This window comes from Ranitomeya imitator, chromosome 1, assembly GCF_032444005.1.
Source record: "Ranitomeya imitator isolate aRanImi1 chromosome 1, aRanImi1.pri, whole genome shotgun sequence".
Lineage (NCBI taxonomy): Eukaryota > Metazoa > Chordata > Amphibia > Anura > Dendrobatidae > Ranitomeya > Ranitomeya imitator.
In genome coordinates this window covers 885046300-885066321 of record NC_091282.1, presented here as the reverse complement: position 1 = coordinate 885066321, position 20022 = coordinate 885046300, and the positions used below count along the sequence as shown (strand labels likewise).

The 20022-nt window shown below is 44.1% G+C and overlaps 1 protein-coding gene across 5 annotated transcripts in view; it reads right to left on the bottom strand.

Annotated features, from left to right (window-relative positions):
- The window catches only part of EPHA5 (EPH receptor A5), a 715434-nt gene that overhangs the window by 57467 nt on the left and 637945 nt on the right, over positions 1-20022 (bottom strand). The gene's annotated exons all lie outside the window — the stretch shown is intronic.

Below are 20022 nucleotides of genomic sequence, written 5' to 3'. Positions count from 1 at the left end.
AAAGCAATTGTTACCATCCACCTCTCGTGTCTCCCCTTTTCCTCATAGTTTGTAAGCTTGCGAGCAGGGCCCTCACTCCTCTTGGTATCTATTTTGAACTGTGTTTTTGTTACACTGTAATGTCTATTGCCTGTACAAATCCCCTCTATAATTTGTAAAGCACTGCGGAATATGTTGGCGCTATATAAATAAAATTTTTATTATTATTATTATTATTATTATTTTTTTTTTATTGCTTTATTTTGATTGGAGCGAAAGAGGAGTGAGTTGAACTTTTATATATTTTTTATATTTTTAAAAACTTTTTTTAATTTTTGGCATGTTTCAATAGTCTTCATGGGAGACTAGAAGCTGCCATAACTTGATTGCCTCTGCTACATACAGACAATAATCAGATCGCCTGTATGTAGCAGAATTGCTGACTTGCTGCGGCGCCCATGCAGCCCAGCAGTGACAACCATAGAGGTCTGCAGGGGATCTCTGGTTGTCATGCCAACCTATTGGTGACCTGCAATCACATGATGAGGTCACCAATGGGCAGATTTCCGGCATTGTGTGTTAATAGCCGTGAGCGGATCACGATTCCACCCGCAGCTGTTAGAGACACATGTCAGCTGTTCAAAACAGCTGACATGTGCCGAAAAAGATGTGGGCTCACTGTTAGAGCCCACATCAAAGGGAGGGTGTCTGACATCAGCATAATATTATGCCCAATGTCGGAAAGGGGTTACAGTCAAATATTTCAATTTTTGACTAGTCCAGATCAACTGTTGGCATTTTTTACACCAGAAATGGGTGTTTATCTAGCATCAACTGTATCAAAACAAAAAAAATCTAAAACTTCACATTTATTAGGATTAAGATTAAAATATGGCAAACATTAAAATCATGGCAGTAGGCCCCGCGACATCTGGTCTGCTCGTTCCATGCCAAAAAACGCTTTTAATCATGATTCTCGAAAATCCTTAAAATGTGTAGACCAGACGTCTGTGCGCCTACTGCAATGATTTTAAATTTTCCCAGTTTTGTAATGTTTTTTCCTAATAAAGGTAAAGTTTTATATTTTTCTTTTTTGATTAAGTTGTAACGAGGCTTAGGGCAGGAGTCGTGGATGAGGGACTTATTTTCCACAGCCCGACTGGCTACAGGAAATTTGGGTCCATTTTCAGTATTTGTGTGTGGACAGGTTACAGTAATGGACACCTCACAGCTCTTCTGGTCTGCCACGCGTTGCTTGGTTACAATACAGTGGCATGTCCTCAACAAACATTTTCAGCTGCACAAGTAAGGGACCTTCAACTTTCTACATATAGACACTTTAGCTGAGATTTTCAATTGGCCTCTATCCTTCAGCCCACTTTTTGTGAACCACATAATGATGCATCTGTGTCTGCCACATTATCGAGTGTGCCCTCAGCCTCGCTGATTCATCTCTTCTCGGACCCGCAGCTTCCAAGACTTGGCTGACACTTTTCTGTTTTCCAGAGACCCTTAGGGACTCTAACAAAGTTTGCGATTGTCTGTCTCCTTCTCCAAATCACCTGCTATGAGTATTCTGCTGCCAATGGAGTTCTTCTTAGATGCTTCCTCTCTCTCTGATTTTCTGCTCTCTTCGTACACACAAACACCCCAGGTAAAGATCACCTTAAACAGAGGGTGTCCTTACCTCTTCCACTTTTATTTCTTAACTAATTACAACTTTCTGTGCAACTATCCCAGCGATTCTCAATCTGGCTCTCCACTATGGGGAGGCCCTACAGTTAACCCTTTGATGCCGAACTTCAGCCACAGGAGGATATCAATAAAATACAGTACTGTTAAATACAGTCTCATGTATTAATCATTAGAAGTTGTCAAAGGAGTGGAACACCATACTTTTGAACCTCACATAGAGGCTCCTGGATGAACATCCTTTTCTCAAGCATATTCAACCCAAGAACCTGCTTTTAATTACCTGTGTGTTGTGCCCTATCTGGCATTCCTCCTTCACTAGTGACCTGACTATTTTTCATTTTTTTCCCTTCCTCATATTATTTTAATTTTACTGAACTCCAAATATTGATTTGATTTAGTTGTCTCTTTTGTTAATTTACTTTGCATTTTGTTAATTGACAAAATAAACTATTAACATTACTATTTTTTTAAAGCATTGTTATTTTTCAACTTCTGCCTAAGACTTTTGCACAGTGTTGTGTTTTCTAATAATCATAACTATTCTGAAATACTGTACAGTAGTACACAAAAATCTAGAGAATTCTTACTCAAGTCAGAGATTGCCAAAGTTGTAAAAAGGGCTTTGTTATCGCTAAATGGCTCATAGTATATTATCTAAAGTGAGATTAAAAAGATGATAAAGGCAGCTTATTTTTCATTCTGAATTTCTCTAGAGGTCTATAAATATATACAGCAGCATGTCATATTAACATACAAGATGAAGTCGTGAAAACCCCCAATGTGTCATAAAAATATGTCTCAGCATGATGCACTGCGTAATACTATAAGGCTATTGCAGGTTTATGTTGGCATCACAGCAATAGTTCAGCTTCACTAATAATGCATGGCAGGAAACCTGTCCATGAAACATTATCTACCATAGAGCCTCCAGATGTACTAAATTTACTGATCAGATAAACAGGCTATAAATTTGTCACTTAGTGAACAAATTATGCCCTGCAACGTCTGGCATGTAAATGCAGGATTGCTGGAAAACAGATGCGTGGTGGTTTGAGCTACAGTTGGTGGCTTCAGTCCCAAAATCCAGCCTTTACTAATGGGATGGGACAAATAATATCTTTGCCTTAAAAACTAGTAAAATTACTATTGATTATTGAAAGTAATTTTTTATAATCCAATCTTAAATGTATCAATATTATGTAAGGAGTCGAGTTTCCTCTGCTGCACAGGTGGAATCTCGATCCGTCTCCTCTGCGGTCTCCCATTCTCCTCCGGCCGCAGTGGAGTCTGCTCAGCGGGGACGTCGCTCCCAGTGTCTTGCTCGCTCTCACTCTGTACAGAGAGTTACTGCTGCTTCTTCAGCTCCTGCCATTACAGTCAGTGCTGGTCAGCGGCGAGCGGACTTCCCTGGGACTAAGTCCTTGTTTGCGCACACTGAGCATGCCCAGGGCAAGATCTCCCGTTGGAGATCGAGGGTCATGTGCTCAGGCTCTGCAGCACATTCCATTGGACCTCTTGGCAGGTCTTGGAAGGGCAAAGTTTCTGGGGCCACTTCCTGTGCTGCAACTATATAAACTGTGCATGACCGCACGGCCATGCGCTAGTGTACAATTGAATACGTGTGTTTGTTGTGAGTGCAAGTCGTTCATTAAATACCCCTACCCTATTGTATGACTGTTCGCGTATGGAGTATGGCTGCTATCTAGCGCCCGACATATCACTCAACGTGTCACACACGTATCAGCGTCTATTGCTGTGACCGCCAGTGCGGCGCCACGCGCCAGTAGTGCGCTTCCTGACCCACGTCTGGGTACTTAGTGGTGCCTGCCAGCACGGCACAGTTCGCACTTCGGTGCTCTAATTATAAGAGTTGCCTTACACACCCTGTTGCGGTGTTGTGCCAGCAAGTGGTCTAATCGGACTTCAATCCTAGTTGGGGTTAAGTTCGCTGACTGCTTGCTCGCCTTCTATGTGCGGTACCGCGATCCTGTGACGCAACAGGATCGCTTCCTTCACGTTGGGTGAAGTTTAACCCACGCGAGTATACTTATGAGTACCGCCATATAGTCCGTCATTACTCAGCAGCAGGTTCCATCTCTGCACGGTGGACCCCGGGCTACGAACGCACCGTACACTATCAGTCTTATTATTTGGTGCGTTCCGCTAGCCCTAACATTACACTAGCGCCAGGGTCTGGCTAGTGATGACGGACAAACAGCAATCCCTGCGGTATATACAGCAGCTGGAGGGTAGGTTGGCGGCTCTCGAGAGCGCAACCTCAGCTGTGGATGTTACCGCAGTTGCTGTACAGGCTGCCAGCGTGGCTGCAGCAACTTTGTCCATTGCCACCCCTGTTCCGACATTTTCTCGCCTCCCGCTGCCAGAAAAATTTTCTGGTAATAGCAAATTTTGTAGGGGATTCGTGAGTCAGTGCTCTATTCATCTCGAGCTTCTGGCTGCACGTTTCCCCACAGAGCGGGCTAAGGTGGGATTTATTGTGTCTCTATTGTCGGACAGGGCGTTGGAATGGGCTACGCCGCTGTGGGAGCGTGGCGATCATGTGGTGCAGAGTGCTCCTCTGTTTTTGAGCACTTTAAAACAGGTCTTTTTAGGACCTCAAGTCACCCATGACACTGCGCTCCAACTGCTGGCATTAACTCAGGGTGAGTCCTTGGTCAGTCATTTTGCCGTCCAATTCCGCACTTTAGCATCTGAGCTGGAATGGTCGGATAAAGCTCTTATCCCCATATTTTGGAGGGGCTTGGCTGACCATGTAAAGGACGCTCTGGCCACTAGGGAGATTCCTGCCACACTGGAGGAGTTAATAACAGTCTCCACTCGAATTGACCTCCGTTTTAACGAGCGGAGGTTAGAGCGAGCCCAGTGTAGGCAGAGGTTTCGGCTGGCTCCTACTTTCGCCAAACCTCTGGAATCTCCGGTCCTGGTTCCTGAGTCACATGAGGCCAGGGAAGTGTCACAAGCGGGACCTAAGTCCCGGACCGCTTGTGCACTCAGGGTCTGTCATGTTTGCCAGCAGTCTGGACATTTAGCCACCAGATGTCCTCAGCGGTCGAGGAAACGTCAGCGTCTAGTGGTCGTAGGTGGAGGTACACTAGACACGGCGACGTTTGCCTCTAAATTGTCCTTTAAGGGGACAATTACTTTAGGCTCATTCTCCCACTCGGTAGAGCTCTGCGTGGATTCTGGGGCGGAGGGCAATTTTATGTCTTCTGCCTTCGCCCAACGCCACGCAATACCTCTGGTTATGCTAGCTCAACCTGTAACGGTACGAGTGGTGAATGGGTCGACTCTGCCCTCACAGATAACTCACCAGACCATCCCTTTTACTCTGTCCATGTCGCCATCTCATCAGGAGATTATTTCTCTGCTCGTCATTCCAGAGGGAATTGATGAGGTCCTGTTGGGAATACCTTGGCTACGGTACCACTCTCCTCATATTGAGTGGTCCTCAGGCAGAATTCTGGGATGGGGTGAATCTTGTGGGGGTAGGTGTCAGAGGGAGTGCGTTCAGGTAGCTACAACTGAGGTACCCGCAGATCTTTCCTCTCTCCCCAAGCAGTATTGGTCGTATGCAGACGTATTCTCCAAAAAGGCGGCGGAGACCCTTCCGCCCCATCGCCCCTATGACTGTCCTATTGACCTCTTGCCTGGTGCTGAGCCTCCCCGGGGTCGAGTCTATCCGCTATCTCTCCCGGAGACGGAGGCAATGTCACAGTACATCCAGGAAAATCTGGCAAGAGGGTTCATCAGGAAGTCAGTGTCACCTGCTGGGGCAGGGTTCTTCTTCGTGCAGAAGAAGAGTGGGGAATTGCGTCCATGCATAGACTACAGGGGTCTTAACGCCATCACCGTTAAGAATAAATACCCTTTGCCTTTGATATCTGAACTGTTCGATAGGCTTCGGGGAGCAAGGGTATTTACTAAATTAGATCTGCGGGGTGCTTACAACCTGATTCGCATCTGTGAGGGGGACGAATGGAAGACGGCTTTTAACACCAGGGATGGGCACTATGAATATCTGGTGATGCCCTTTGGGCTTTGTAATGCCCCAGCCGTTTTCCAAGACTTTGTGAACGATATCTTCCGGGATATGCTTTCCACCTCGGTCGTAGTCTATCTGGATGATATTCTCATCTACTCTCCAGATATTGACTCCCACCGGAGAGATGTTTGCAAAGTCTTCGACCTCCTACGGGCAAACTCCCTCTATGCCAAGTTGGAGAAGTGTATGTTTGAGCATGAGTCCTTACCTTTCCTAGGCTACATCATCTCAGCCCAGGGATTGGCTATGGATCCTGCCAAACTACAGGCTGTGATGGACTGGCAGGAACCCCATTCTCTTAAAGCGGTGCAGCGCTTTATGGGGTTCATCAATTATTATCGCCAGTTCATCCCGCATTTCGCAACTTTGGTAGCTCCCTTGGTTGCCCTCACCAAGAAGGGGGCGAATCCCAAATTGTGGTCTGAGGAGGTCTCCAAGGCCTTTATCTCTATAAAGTCACACTTCGCTAGCGCTCCCATTCTTCATCGCCCCGATGTTGATAAGCCATTTATCATGGAGGTGGATGCCTCTTCTGTTGGTGCTGGAGCAGTCCTCTTCCAAAAGGATGCTCAAGGTTGGAAGCATTCTTGCTTCTTTTTCTCCAAGACCTTCGCACCAGCAGAGAGGAATTATTCCATCGGGGACAGGGAGTTGCTAGCCATGAAGTTGGCTTTCTCGGAGTGGAGACATCTCTTGGAGGGAGCACGTTTTCCCTTCCAAGTCTTCACAGATCACAAAAATTTGGTGTATCTGCAGACAGCTCAGCGGTTGAATTCTCGCCAGGCCAGATGGTCCTTGTTCTTCTCCCGGTTTCATTTCACCCTCCATTTCCTTTCTGTGGACAAGAACATTCGGGCCGACGCTCTCTCTCGCTCCGTTGTGTCATCTGCGGAGGAGGAGCCTCGGCTTATTGTCCCCACCAAGAGTTTGAGAACCGTGGCCCCGGTTTCGCTGGAGTCTGTGCCCCCGGGCAAGACTTTTGTTCCATCTTGTTTGCGACTGGAGGTTCTCTCTTGGGCGCACTCGTCCAGGGTGGGTGGACATTTTGGTACTAAAAGGACATCAGAGTTACTGGCGAGGACATACTGGTGGCCGCATATGGCTCGTGATGTCACGGAGTACGTTCGGGTGTGTGTCTCTTGCGCCAGGAAAAAGACTCCTCGGCAACGGCCAGCTAGTTTGCTTTATCCTCTGCCCGTGGCTGACAGGCCCTGGGAGATGGTCGGGATGGACTTTGTGGTTGGCTTACCCAAGTCTCGTAATTGCACCATTATCTGGGTGATCACCGATCATTTTTCCAAAATGGTGCATTTGGTGCCTCTTCCATGGCTACCATCTGCACGGGCGTTGGCTGTCTTGTTTATCAAGCATATCTTTCGATTACACGGTATGCTAGACAAAATTGTTAGTGACCGGGGTCCCCAGTTTGCGTCTCGATTCTGGAGGGAGCTATGTCGTCTACTCAGTATTGAGTTAAATCTCTCTTCCGCATATCATCCCGAGACGAATGGGTTGGTACAAAGGGCCAACCAGACCTTGGTCACATATCTGTGACATTTTGTTTCTGCCAGACAGGATGACTGGGCATCCTTGCTACCCTGGGCAGAGTTTGCACTTAACAATGCCGTAGCCGACTCCACCGGTCAGACTCCATTCCTCTTAAATTACGGCCAGCATCCGCGTGTTCCTGTGCCCATGCCTGTGTCTTCCGCTGATCCCAGGGTGGCAGACTGGGCTGTGGAGGCACGGGACATTTGGGATCACACGCAGGATGCCATTCGGGCCTCCAAGGAGAGAATGAGGTCCTCCGCCGATGTTCATCGGCGCCCCGCTCCGACTTTTGCCCCTGGCGACTTGGTGTGGCTCTCCGCCCGTAACATCAGGCTGCGAGTTGAGTCCACTAAGTTTGCTCCTCGCTACTTGGGTCCCTTCAAGGTTCTCGAACAGGTTAATCCTGTTGTCTACCGCCTGTCTCTTCCTCCACGCTTGGGTATCACCGACACCTTTCATGTGTCCCTCCTGAAACCCGTATACATGTCCCGGTTATCCGAGTCATCTGCCGGGACATCGGGTTCGTCTACGGACGATTACGAGGTGAACGCTATTTTGGGGTGCAAGGTGGTACGCGGCAAAAAGATTTATTTGGTGGATTGGAAGGGTTATGGTCCAGAGGACAAGTCTTGGGAGCCTGCTGAAAACATTCGGGCCCCACAGCTCATTGCTGCCTTCGAGCGTAGCGAGGCCCAAGGAGGGGGGGCCCTAGGAGGGGGGGTAATGTTAGGAGTCGAGTTTCCTCTGCTGCACAGGGGGAATCTCGATCCGTCTCCGCTGCGGTCTCCCATTCTCCTCCGGCCGCAGTGGAGTCTGCTCAGCGGGGACGTCGCTCCCAGTGTCTTGCTCGCTCTCACTCTGTACAGAGAGTTACTGCTGCTTCTTCAGCTCCTGCCATTAAAGTCAGTGCTAGTCAGCGGCGAGCGGACTTCCCTGGGACTAAGTCCTTGTTTGCGCACACTGAGCATGCCCAGGGCAAGATCTCCCGTTGGAGATCGAGGGTCATGTGCTCAGGCTCTGCAGCACATTCCATTGGACCTCTTGGCAGGTCTTGGAAGGGCAAAGTTTCTGTGGCCACTTCCTGTGCTGCAACTATATAAACTGCGCATGACCGCACGGCCATGCGCTAGTGTACAATTGAATACGTGTGTTTGTTGTGAGTGCAAGTCGTTCATTAAATACCCCTACCCTATTGTATGACTGTTCGCGTATGGAGTATGGCTGCTATCTAGCGCCCGACAAATCACTCAACGTATCACACACGTATCAGCGTCTATTGCTGTGACCGCCAGTGCGGCGCCACGCGCCAGTAGTGCGCTTCCTGACCCACGTCTGGGTACTTAGTGGTGCCTGCCAGCACGGCACAGTTCGCACTTCGGTGCTCTAATTATAAGAGTTGCCTTACACACCCTGTTGCGGTGTTGTGCCAGCAAGTGGTCTAATCGGACTTCAATCCTAGTTGGGGTTAAGTTCGCTGACTGCTTGCTCGCCTTCTATGTGCGGTACCGCGATCCTGTGACGCAACAGGATCGCTTCCTTCACGTTGGGTGAAGTTTAACCCACGCGAGTATACTTATGAGTACCGCCATATAGTCCGTCATTACTCAGCAGCAGGTTCCATCTCTGCACGGTGGACCCCGGGCTACGAACGCACCGTACACTATCAGTCTTATTATTTGGTGCGTTCCGCTATACCTAACATATTATTTATTTGAAATGTGAAACAAATTAACCTTCTTCGGTTAGTATTTAATTTGTATTCACAATTCTTTTGTGTGCATCCATGATATGACATGTGTTCAGTGTTTTCACCATTTTTCCAATCTGCAAATTTTATATCTAAATTTGCAAGTGACTCTGAGGAGGTGGAAGGAGGCTAGCTGCTATGATTCCATACACAGTTCAGTACACAGCAGAGAGGGATTTATGTTCTACATTCTTCAGTTAGCACATATGCAGAAGCAACAAAGGTATGGAATAAATTATATAGAAAAAGTAATCAGTGTATATGTTAATTTAGCTCTATTTTAAAGGAGAAATCTTGGACTTGAGCACAAAGGTGCTCAGTTGCTAACAGTGTCATTTACCTGTCTTTTGTACCCAGCGCCTTCATTGACCACTACTGCTAGAGATTCAGCTACTTCCTGTCAACAGAACAGCATAGTTTTTCTGTTTTTCTGTTGACAGGGCAGGACTACTAGTGTCATGATGATTGACAACCTGCTTTCCACTATTTAATTGAGGGAAACTGGCTGTCAATCAGCATGACAAACTAGTGTAAGGCCATGTGGCCTCTCTCTCTGTTATGCTTGCGGGTCACTTCAAAAGTGGAGGCAATGTCGAGTAACCGTGATGGACCTAGGAACCAAAGAACCAGCTGACATCCCATGCCCCTGTGGCCCAGGCCACACATGGTCGAATGTCAAATGGGTAATTGACATGATCCATCTACTGATATATTTTGTCTTACCACTATTGTATTTGCATATATATATAACTAGTGATGATTTCTGTCCCAATATAAAACCATAACGGACGAGGCTTATATCTAATGAGAAACTGGTGGCAGTCCTACCTGGTTGTCCAGGCACTGTTTCACTGGTGCTAGTGAAAGAGGCCAATCAGCCTGTCAGGGTTGTGAGCAAGAGAGCTGCCACATTCTCTTACTCCCCATGCCTCTCTGGGCCTGTGTGAGCAGAGGGTGTCAGCGTAAAACTGTACCAAGCTGACTGTGATGAATCCCCCATTTATTGACAACTTACAATCCTCCTGACAATGTGCAGCTGTAACAGAACACCTAGACCCCCTTCAGTATGCAGCTAAGCAGCAGCAGGAGGTCAAGACTCAAAAGGCTCTGATTGTCATATCTCACACCTTAAGCCAGTTAAGCTCAGAACAAAAGGCTTGCTTGTTAAGTGGATACCATGTTGTCTAAACTGCTTTACTGAGTTAGCTAGAATTCTATATGGAGTTATGGAGATATTATATATCTTAGCCGTCATGTATATTTCCAAGATCCCTAGAATATGGTGAATGCCCGCCTGGCTCTCAACCCAATCTAGCACCCAGAAATATGGAGCTAAATAGAACAGTTGAAAAGTAGGATCCAGATAGCAATGCTGTGTTTGATCTTAACGAGTAGCAGGGGCCTGGCCCGACCCGATGTAAAATCCAGCAAAGTACATCACCGTAGAACAGGGCTCATTCCCAATCAAGGGAAACTAAAACTGCAAATCCAATTTATCTATGTCATCAAGTGCCCCAGTGGGCTTCTTCATGTGGGTGAAACTGTACAACATGTCAGGGATCATATAGCCAGTCATATACAGTGGGGCAAAAAAGTATTTAGTCAGTCAGCAATAGTGCAAGTTTCACCACTTAAAAAGATGAGAGGCGTCTGTAATTTACATCATAGGTAGACCTCAACTACGGGAGACAAACTGAGAAAAAAAAATCCAGAAAATCACATTGTCTGTTTTTTTAACATTTTATTTGCATATTATGGTGGAAAATAAGTATTTGGTCAGAAACAAACAATCAAGATTTCTGGCTCTCACAGACCTGTAACTTCTTCTTTAAGAGTCTCCTCTTTCCTCCACTCATTACCTGTAGTAATGGCACCTGTTTAAACTTGTTATCAGTATAAAAAGACACCTGTGCACACCCTCAAACAGTGTGACTCCAAACTCCACTATGGTGAAGACCAAAGAGCTGTCAAAGGACACCAGAAACAAAATTGTAGCCCTGCACCAGGCTGGGAAGACTGAATCTGCAATAGCCAACCAGCTTGGAGTGAAGAAATCAACAGTGGGAGCAATAATTAGAAAATGGAAGACATACAAGACCACTGATAATCTCCCTCGATCTGGGGCTCCACGCAAAATCCCACCCCGTGGGGTCAGAATGATCACAAGAACGGTGAGCAAAATCCCAGAACCACGCGGGGGGACCTAGTGAATGAACTGCAGAGAGCTGGGACCAATGTAACAAGGCCTACCATAAGTAACACACTACGCCACCATGGACTCAGATCCTGCAGTGCCAGACGTGTCCCACTGCTTAAGCCAGTACATGTCCGGGCCCGTCTGAAGTTTGCTAGAGAGCATTTGGATGATCCAGAGGAGTTTTGGGAGAATGTCCTATGGTCTGATGAAACCAAACTGGAACTGTTTGGTAGAAACACAACTTGTCGTGTTTGGAGGAAAAAGAATACTGAGTTGCATCCATCAAACACCATACCTACTGTAAAGCATGGTGGTGGAAACATCATGCTTTGGGGCTGTTTCTCTGCAAAGGGGCCAGGACGACTGATCCGGGTACATGAAAGAATGAATGGGGCCATGTATCGTGAGATTTTGAGTGCAAACCTCCTTCCATCAGCAAGGGCATTGAAGATGAAACGTGGCTGGGTCTTTCAACATGACAATGATCCAAAGCACACCGCCAGGGCAACAAAGGAGAGGCTTCGTAAGAAGCATTTCAAGGTCCTAGAGTGGCCTAGCCAGTCTCCAGATCTCAACCCTATAGAAAACCTTTGGAGGGAGTTGAAAGTCCGTGTTGCCAAGCGAAAAGCCAAAAACATCACTGCTCTAGAGGAGATCTGCATGGAGGAATGGGCCAACATACCAACAACAGTGTGTGGCAACCTTGTGAAGACTTACAGAAAACATTTGACCTCTGTCATTGCCAACAAAGGATATATTACAAAGTATTGAGATGAAATTTTGTTTCTGACCAAATACTTATTTTCCACCATAATATGCAAATAAAATGTTAAAAAAACAGACAATGTGATTTTCTGGATTTTTTTTTCTCAGTTTGTCTCCCATAGTTGAGGTCTACCTATGATGTAAATTACAGACGCCTCTCATCTTTTTAAGTGGTGGAACTTGCACTATTGCTGACTGACTAAATACTTTTTTGCCCCACTGTATCTATGATTCTATGTAGCAAAAATTAGCTACCCATTCCTGCATATTTCTCCACAGCTCAACACAAATGTCACAACTTCAGTTTCAAGTCCTGGAGCAGGTCCCTAGGTGACATAGAGGGGGTAAACACATTACGCTACTCAAGTGAAGGGAATCCTACTGGATCCATAGGCTCCAAACTTTGGCTCCACTGAGCCCTAATCAAGAGCTTGATCTTTTTTTATGAACAATCAAAACATGAGTCCTACTGATCTAATAATCATAATCAATTTTATTAATTAATAACCTACTCTTTTCCATTACAGAACCATTAAAGCAGGTAGACAGGAGAAACGCCTCATCCTCTTGCCTTCCCCACAACCCTCCATTGGTGACCAAGCCATTATAAGTTCCCTGTCTTCTATGCCTAACTTCCCCTCCTTTTCCCATACCTATTCCCATTTGTGCCATATCGTCCCTTTGTTATACTCTGTATTTTCATCTAACAACCCCCTCCTCCTTTTTCTCCCTTTTAACCTTATGTATACCACCATCAGCTCCTATCCTCTCCAGTATAACCCTCCCTGATTCCTTTCCTTACTTTCCCTCCTCTATATATTCTGTCACACTGTTCCACGGCACGCCACCAACATGACAGGCTGACCTGCCCGTGTGACAATTCTAGTCTTGTAAATGCACTGATCATCCCAATAATGGGTCACATGGTGCGTTACGCATCATGAGGTTACTGCCTCTAACAAATACAAGTCACTGGAAGGAGCGCACTGCACAGTGCTGCCCCACACCATGTTCTTGGTCTCCATGACCATGGGTCGCATAGTACACGTCGTGACATGTGACCCCTTATTCCTCTGTCCTCACACATCAACCTTCGGGACATGCGCATTTCACAGCATGGATTCCACGACCACGGGTAACATGTTGTGTGACATGTTTCCACATGACTCCACCCGACCACCTATTGCTGGGATGCGCACTACAGGTCACATGGTGCGTGATGCATCAAATCATTACCCATGACATCTCCCACCTATGTTATTGTTTTCACCGCGCCGCTTCTCCATTAAACATGTGTCACGGCTGGCTCCAGAGGTCCACCCCCATGACCGCATGCCCCCAGACTTCCAGTCTGCACCATATAAAAGTCCAGTGGGCCTTCTCCATACCCAGGAGAGATTCACACAGGAGGCATGGGAGCACACTGACAGCCTTTACTAAGATAATTACATAATGAATGCTGTTCCCCTTCTTACTTGCCCATCCCACAGACTATTCATGCTTTATTTTCCACTTTCCAGGAATCTGCCATATACTTATCACTTTGGGGATCTTTATTTGCCATTTGGACTCTACACAGGTACATAATACTTTTGCCTCCATTGTTCCCGCCACCTTCCCCCTATTTGGTCACACCTTTCCCTATGGGGGGTTTCAACCTTGCTTCACTTCAATAAATCTATTATTGTCTATGGTCTTGCATATTTGCACTTATTATTCACTAACTATTTAGTGTCAATGGACATTTTCATTAAGGTACCCAATTGAAATGAGGAAGCGATACATATTTCTAGTACCTGAAGGATATACAGGATGCTGTCTCATCACATGGACTGCATTACTGTCATAGTATTTTCCCTCCGGGAATCTCTGTCTTTTTTGTATATTGTAAATATTGCATAATTATTGTATGTACCTTCTACTTACTATATGTTTGTGCACTGGCAATCTGTTTTTGTTCCCTCTTCCCCTAGAGCGACTATGTGATCTAAGCCCCGGAGTGGGTCGAAACCTTACGTCCTTTATTTCATATATATTTTTACCTTGTCCGCCACTTGCACTTATCTTGAGCAACTATTAAAAATTATTATTAATAAAAATTAAAAACATTTCCATTATACTTTTGCATGTGCTGTGAAAATTTCTCAACATAGTCTACTGGGCTGGCAGCGCTCTGCTTCACTGGTGCTAGTGAAAGGGGTCTGCCAGGGTTTTGCGTGAGTGTGGTGCCACATCATTTACTGCGTGTGCCACATCCTCACATTCCCTGTGCCTCCCTAGGCCCGTGTGGACTGGAGGTGTCTGTGTAAAACTGTAACATTTGGTGGCAGCAGTGCGATTCTGTGTGATCTATCCAGTTTCATCCTTCACACTGACCATTTGCATCCCCAGGGGGAGCGGAAGGTCATGTTGGTGGAAGTGGGGAGACCGCATTACGTGATCCTACTCATGTAATAGTGATGTCAGGTGGGGTGGCGAGGTACGGGTTCATCACATTGACATACATTCTGTATGTCAACCATTGTATGAAAACTAAATTATTCATTTGGATTTACACTAAATCAACCTAAATGCAAATGCAAATATCAAACACTATAAGTAGTCTACCATGATGCTCACAGAGCCTGTCCATGACCTACTCTGGCTACTTTCATAAATTAGCTTTGTTTGGCAAAGAGTTCTGCATTTTTCTACCTTTGTGTTGCCTAGAAACCACATGTCTTTAATTCTTAGGGTCCATCTTTTAATTACATGTGGCTAAACAATGAAGTCAGAAGTTCTAACTGCTGTTCAATAGAATACCTCTTCATTTTACACAAGATTTTCTTAAAATGGTTATCTAAAGCTAGATGATAACTTATAGATTGGGGGTCCAATGGCTGGGACCTGCACCAATCAGCAGATGACCACTTTTATCTTTGCCAGGGCACTTTTATCCCCATTAGAGTGGGGTCTCAGTGCACAAACTTGACTATCACTCCATTAATTTCCTATGGAGCTGCAAAGCTTTGGTCAGCAGCTCCACAGAGAATAAATGGAGCAGCCTCATGCATGTGCACTACCGCTCTATTCTAATGGAGGTAAAAGCACCCTTCCAGTTGATCATTTTAGATTCCAAAAGTCAGATCCTCACTGATCTATAAATTGTCAATCTTTGGGCTGTACAGTCGCTAAGTGGTTAGCACTGTTTCTTTGCAGGATGGGGGTTCTAGGTTCAAATACCACCAAAGACAACATATTCAAGGAGCTTGTGGGTTTCCTCTGCATAGTCCAGTTTCCTTCTATACTCTGGAGACAAAGTGATAGGGAATTTAGATTGTGAGCCCCAATGAGGACAGCGATGATAAATCTGTAAAGTGCTTTTGAATATGATGACACTATATAACAAAGCATAATAAATAAATTTCTATCACTTATCCAAAGGGGCATCATGGTGGAATAGCACGGTAGCCTTACAGTGCTGGGGTCTTGGGTTCAAATCCTATTACCTGCAAAGAGTTCATACAATCTCCCTGTGTTTTGTAGGTTTCCTCATGGTGCTCCTTTTTCATCTCACATTCCAAAAACATACTGAGAGGTAATTTAGATTATGAGTCCCAATGGGAACAGTGATGATGGTGTCTGTAAAACGCTGTGAAATTAATGGCGCTAAATGAGTAAAATAAAAAAATTGAAGAAGAGCGAGCATCCTTTACATAGCTAATGGATAAATGTTGAGTGGAACATCATTCTTCAGGGTTCACATAAATGCCACATCTATGGCACACCTTTGTTTATTGGATAGGTAAACCAAGTAAGAGGTTAAATGTATGTTTGACAGATTATTTAGAAATATAGCACTTCTGCTATACTGCTTATTAGTAGCTAATATTATTTAATTTTCAGCGATATCTTTAACACTAAACAAAATATTAACTGAACAATCAATGGTGGAGACTGGAGAAGAGATATATAAAAAATAATTTTCTAATTGTGAGTCTGCAATGTGATTTCAATCATTAAAGTCAGTGATTTCCAGCAAATCAAGACCTAATAGTTGCAATTTATGCAAATACATTTCTATTTTGTCTTGTTCTGGCCCCAATTATCCAGATAATTACTGGAAACTTTCTGGAAAGACAAAATTAACCATCTAGAGGGATTGTCAATACAGCTCGCTTGACCCTTGTAAAGGTAAACTTCGCTAGGACTAAGTTAATAAATAATCTTGTTATTTTGGTCGAGAAACTATGTGACAGCAATTTAATAAGAAATCTCAATTTATTATGGAGTTGATTGTAAAATACAAATAAATTAAGAAATAAAATAAAATAATTATGGGTATTTGTGTTGATGAAATTCAGTTTAATGAAAAATTCAGACCAATATACAATATAATCCAAATTGAATGTGAAATTATTTTCTGTCCTAATAAGCTTATGGAAATCACAAAAATATATGTTTTACGCGTGAATCTACAACAACTGTTCCTGAAATACAAATCAGGCAAATAGTTATTTGTTCACTATAGTATGACATTACATATTTCAAGCACTCTAAGGATGTTTATGATAAAACACTTTAGTTACAATTGCAATCAAAATTATTCAACCCAAACGGCATATTAGATTTATTAGCAAAATGTGCTAACTTTCAGCTGTTTACAATAAACCTGTAATGTCTTATAGAGATATTAAGCTCAAATAGGCGGCCTTGGACATTATCGGCGCTAACTCCTCCATCTGGTAGATTCTAAAGGGACCCATGCCTCTCTTTTTAACACCTGTAAAGAGATCTGGTCTTAAAATGGGGTCCACTGAATTGTTTCAATGGAAGAGTTGCTGACCAGAGGAGTGAACCAGCCAAATGAAGTCAAAGTAGTGGTGTCAGAGTAAGGGGGACATTAAAGGTACACAATCAGCAGAAAAAGAATTGTCAGGAAACAAACCGTGATAAGACAATAGGTATTCTTCCACAGATGCACGTGTATGAGTTGTGTCTGAGGGATGTGAGCAGGGATCTCTGTACAAGCTATGGCAGATAATGTTACTCGCAATTCTTCCCTCCTATGCTTGACCAGACAATAAGGTGCCGATTTTTAACCACTTTAACTCACAGTACCTTAGTGAGATGAGGTAGGATGTGAGGGAAAATGAAGGGATAAAATGAGGTAGAATATGGAGGGTGCAGGGTAGAGGTAACAGGAGAATCCTCTCTTCAGTCCTGGTGCATGTGCTGCAAGACGGCACTGACAAGCAGAAAAGATGCGAGGAAACAAGATAGGAGGAAATGTAGAGAGCGCTACTATGGGAAAACATAGTAATAATACATGAACAACATATCATATATGCATAGTATATGCAATAGATGAAAGAAGCAAACCATATAACATTAGGCAAATGTCACTGCAAATGTCCCCTTGCAGATGATTAGCTGAACAGCACAATAGGAATTCCACAGCAATACAGGAACAGATAACACAACAGAGAGTAGGCACTTTAACCCCTTTACCCCCCAAGGGTGGTTTGCACGTTAATGACCAGACCAATTTTTACAATTCTGACCACTGTCCGTTTCTGAGGTTATAACTCTGGAACGTTGTAACGGATCCCGATGATTCTGACACTGTTTTCTGACATATTGTACTTCTTGACAGTGGTAAAATTTATTTGATATTACTTGCGTTTATTTGTGAGAAAAACGGAAATTTGGTGAAAATGTTCAAAATTTCACAATTTTCCAACTTTGCATTTTCATGCCCTTAAATCACAGAGATTTGTTAAGCAAAATACTTAATAACTAACATTTCCCACATGTCTACTTTACATCAGCACATTTTTGGAACAAACATTTTTTTTTGTTAGGGAATTATAAGGGTTAAAAGAGCGATTTCTCATTTTTACAACACCATTTTTTTAGGGACCACATAACATTTGAAGTGATTTTGAGGGGTCTATATGATAGAAAATACCAAAAAGTAGCACCCCTCAAGGTGCTCAAAACCACATTTAAGAAGTTTATTAACCCTTCAGGTGCTTCACAGGAATTTTTGTAATGTTTAAAAAAAATCAACATTTAACTTTTTTTCACAAAAAAATTACTTCAGATCCAATTTGTTTTATTTTACCAAGGGTAACAGGAGAAATTCGATCACAAAAGTTGTTGTACAATTTATCCTGAGTATGCCAATACCCCATATGTGGGAGTAAACCACTGTTTGGGCGCATGGCTCAGACGGGAAGGAGCACTATTTGACTTTTCAATGCAAAATTGGCTGGAATTGAGATAGGACGCCATGTCACATTTGGAGAGCCCCTGATGTGCCTAAACAGTGGAAACCCCCAACAAGTGACACCATTTTGGAAAGGATAGCCTCTAAGGAATTTATCTAGATGTTTGGTGAGCACTTTGAACCCCCAATTGTTTCACTAAAGTTTATAATGTAGAGCCGTAAAAATAAAAAATCATATTTTTTTCCCAAAATGATCTTTTTGTCCCCAATTTTTTATTTTACCAAGGGTAACAGGAGAAATTAAACCCAAAATGTTGTTGAGAAATTTGTCCTGAGTATGATGATACTCCATATGTGGGGGTAAACCACTGTTTGGGCGCATGGCAGAGCTCAGAAGGGAAGGAGAACCGTTTGACTTTTTCAAAGCAGAATTGGCTGGAATTGAAATCAGATGCCATGTCGCGTTTGGAAAGCCCCTGATGTGCCTAAACAGTGGAAACCTCCCAAAAGTGACCCCATTGTGGAAAGTAGACCACCTAAGGAACTTATCTACATATAAAGTGTGCACTTTTAACTTCTAATTGTTTCACTAAAGTTTATAATGTAGAGCTGTGAAAATTAAAAAAAAATCATTCTTTTCCACAAAAATGATATTTTAGCCCCCAATTTTGTATTTTTCCAAAAGGTAACTGGAGAAATTGGACCCTAAAAGTTCTTGTCCAATTTGTCCTGAGTACAGTGATACACCATATGTGGGAGAAAATTACTGTTTGGGCACATGTCGAGACTCGGAAGGAAAGAAGTGGCGTTTTGGAATGCAGACTTTGATCGAATGGTCTGCGGGCGTCACGTTGCGTTTGCAGAGCCCCTGATGTACCTAAACAGTAGAAACCCCCAACAAAATGATTTTTAGCCCCCAAATTTTTATTTTCACAAGGGTAACAGGAGAAATTGGACCACAAAAGTTGTTGGCCAATTTGTCCTGAGTGCGCTGACATCCCATATGTGGGGGTAAACCACTGTTTGGGCGCACAGAAGAGCTCGAAATGGAAGGAGCACCGCTTTACTTTTTCAATGCAGAATTGGATGGAATTGAGATTGGTCCTCATGTTGTGTTTGCAGAGCCCCTGGTGTTCCTAAACAGTGGAAACACTCCAATTCTAACTACAACCCTAACCCCATTACACCCCTAACTCTAATCCCAACCCTAACCTCAGCCCTAACTCCAACACACCCCTAACACCAACACACTCCTAGCCTTAATCTCAACTCTAACCACAACCCTAACCTGAACACACCCCTAAACCTAATCCCAACCCACCCCTAACCCCAACACACCGCTAACCCTAATCACAACCCTAACCATAACCCTAACGACACCTCTAACCCTGATACACCCCTAATCCAACCGTAAATGTAATCCAAACCCTAACTCCAACTCTAGCCCCAACCCTAACTTTAGCCTCAACCCTAACTTTTGCGCAACCCTAACCCTAACTCTAGTCCCAACCCTAACTTCCGCCCCAACCCTAACCCTAACTTTAGCCCCAACCCTAACTTTAGCTCCAACCCTAACCCTAACTTTAGCCCCAACCCTATATGGAAATGGAAATAAATACATTTTTTTAATTTTATTATTTTTCCCTAACTAACGCGGTGATAAAGGGGGTTTTATTTACTATTTATAGCTGTTTTTTTATAGTGGGTTTTTATGTTTGGCAGCTGTCACACACGCTTTTTGTTGCAAAAAATATTTTTTGCATCACTACATTTTGAGAACTATAATTTTTCCATATTTTGGCCCACAGAGTCAT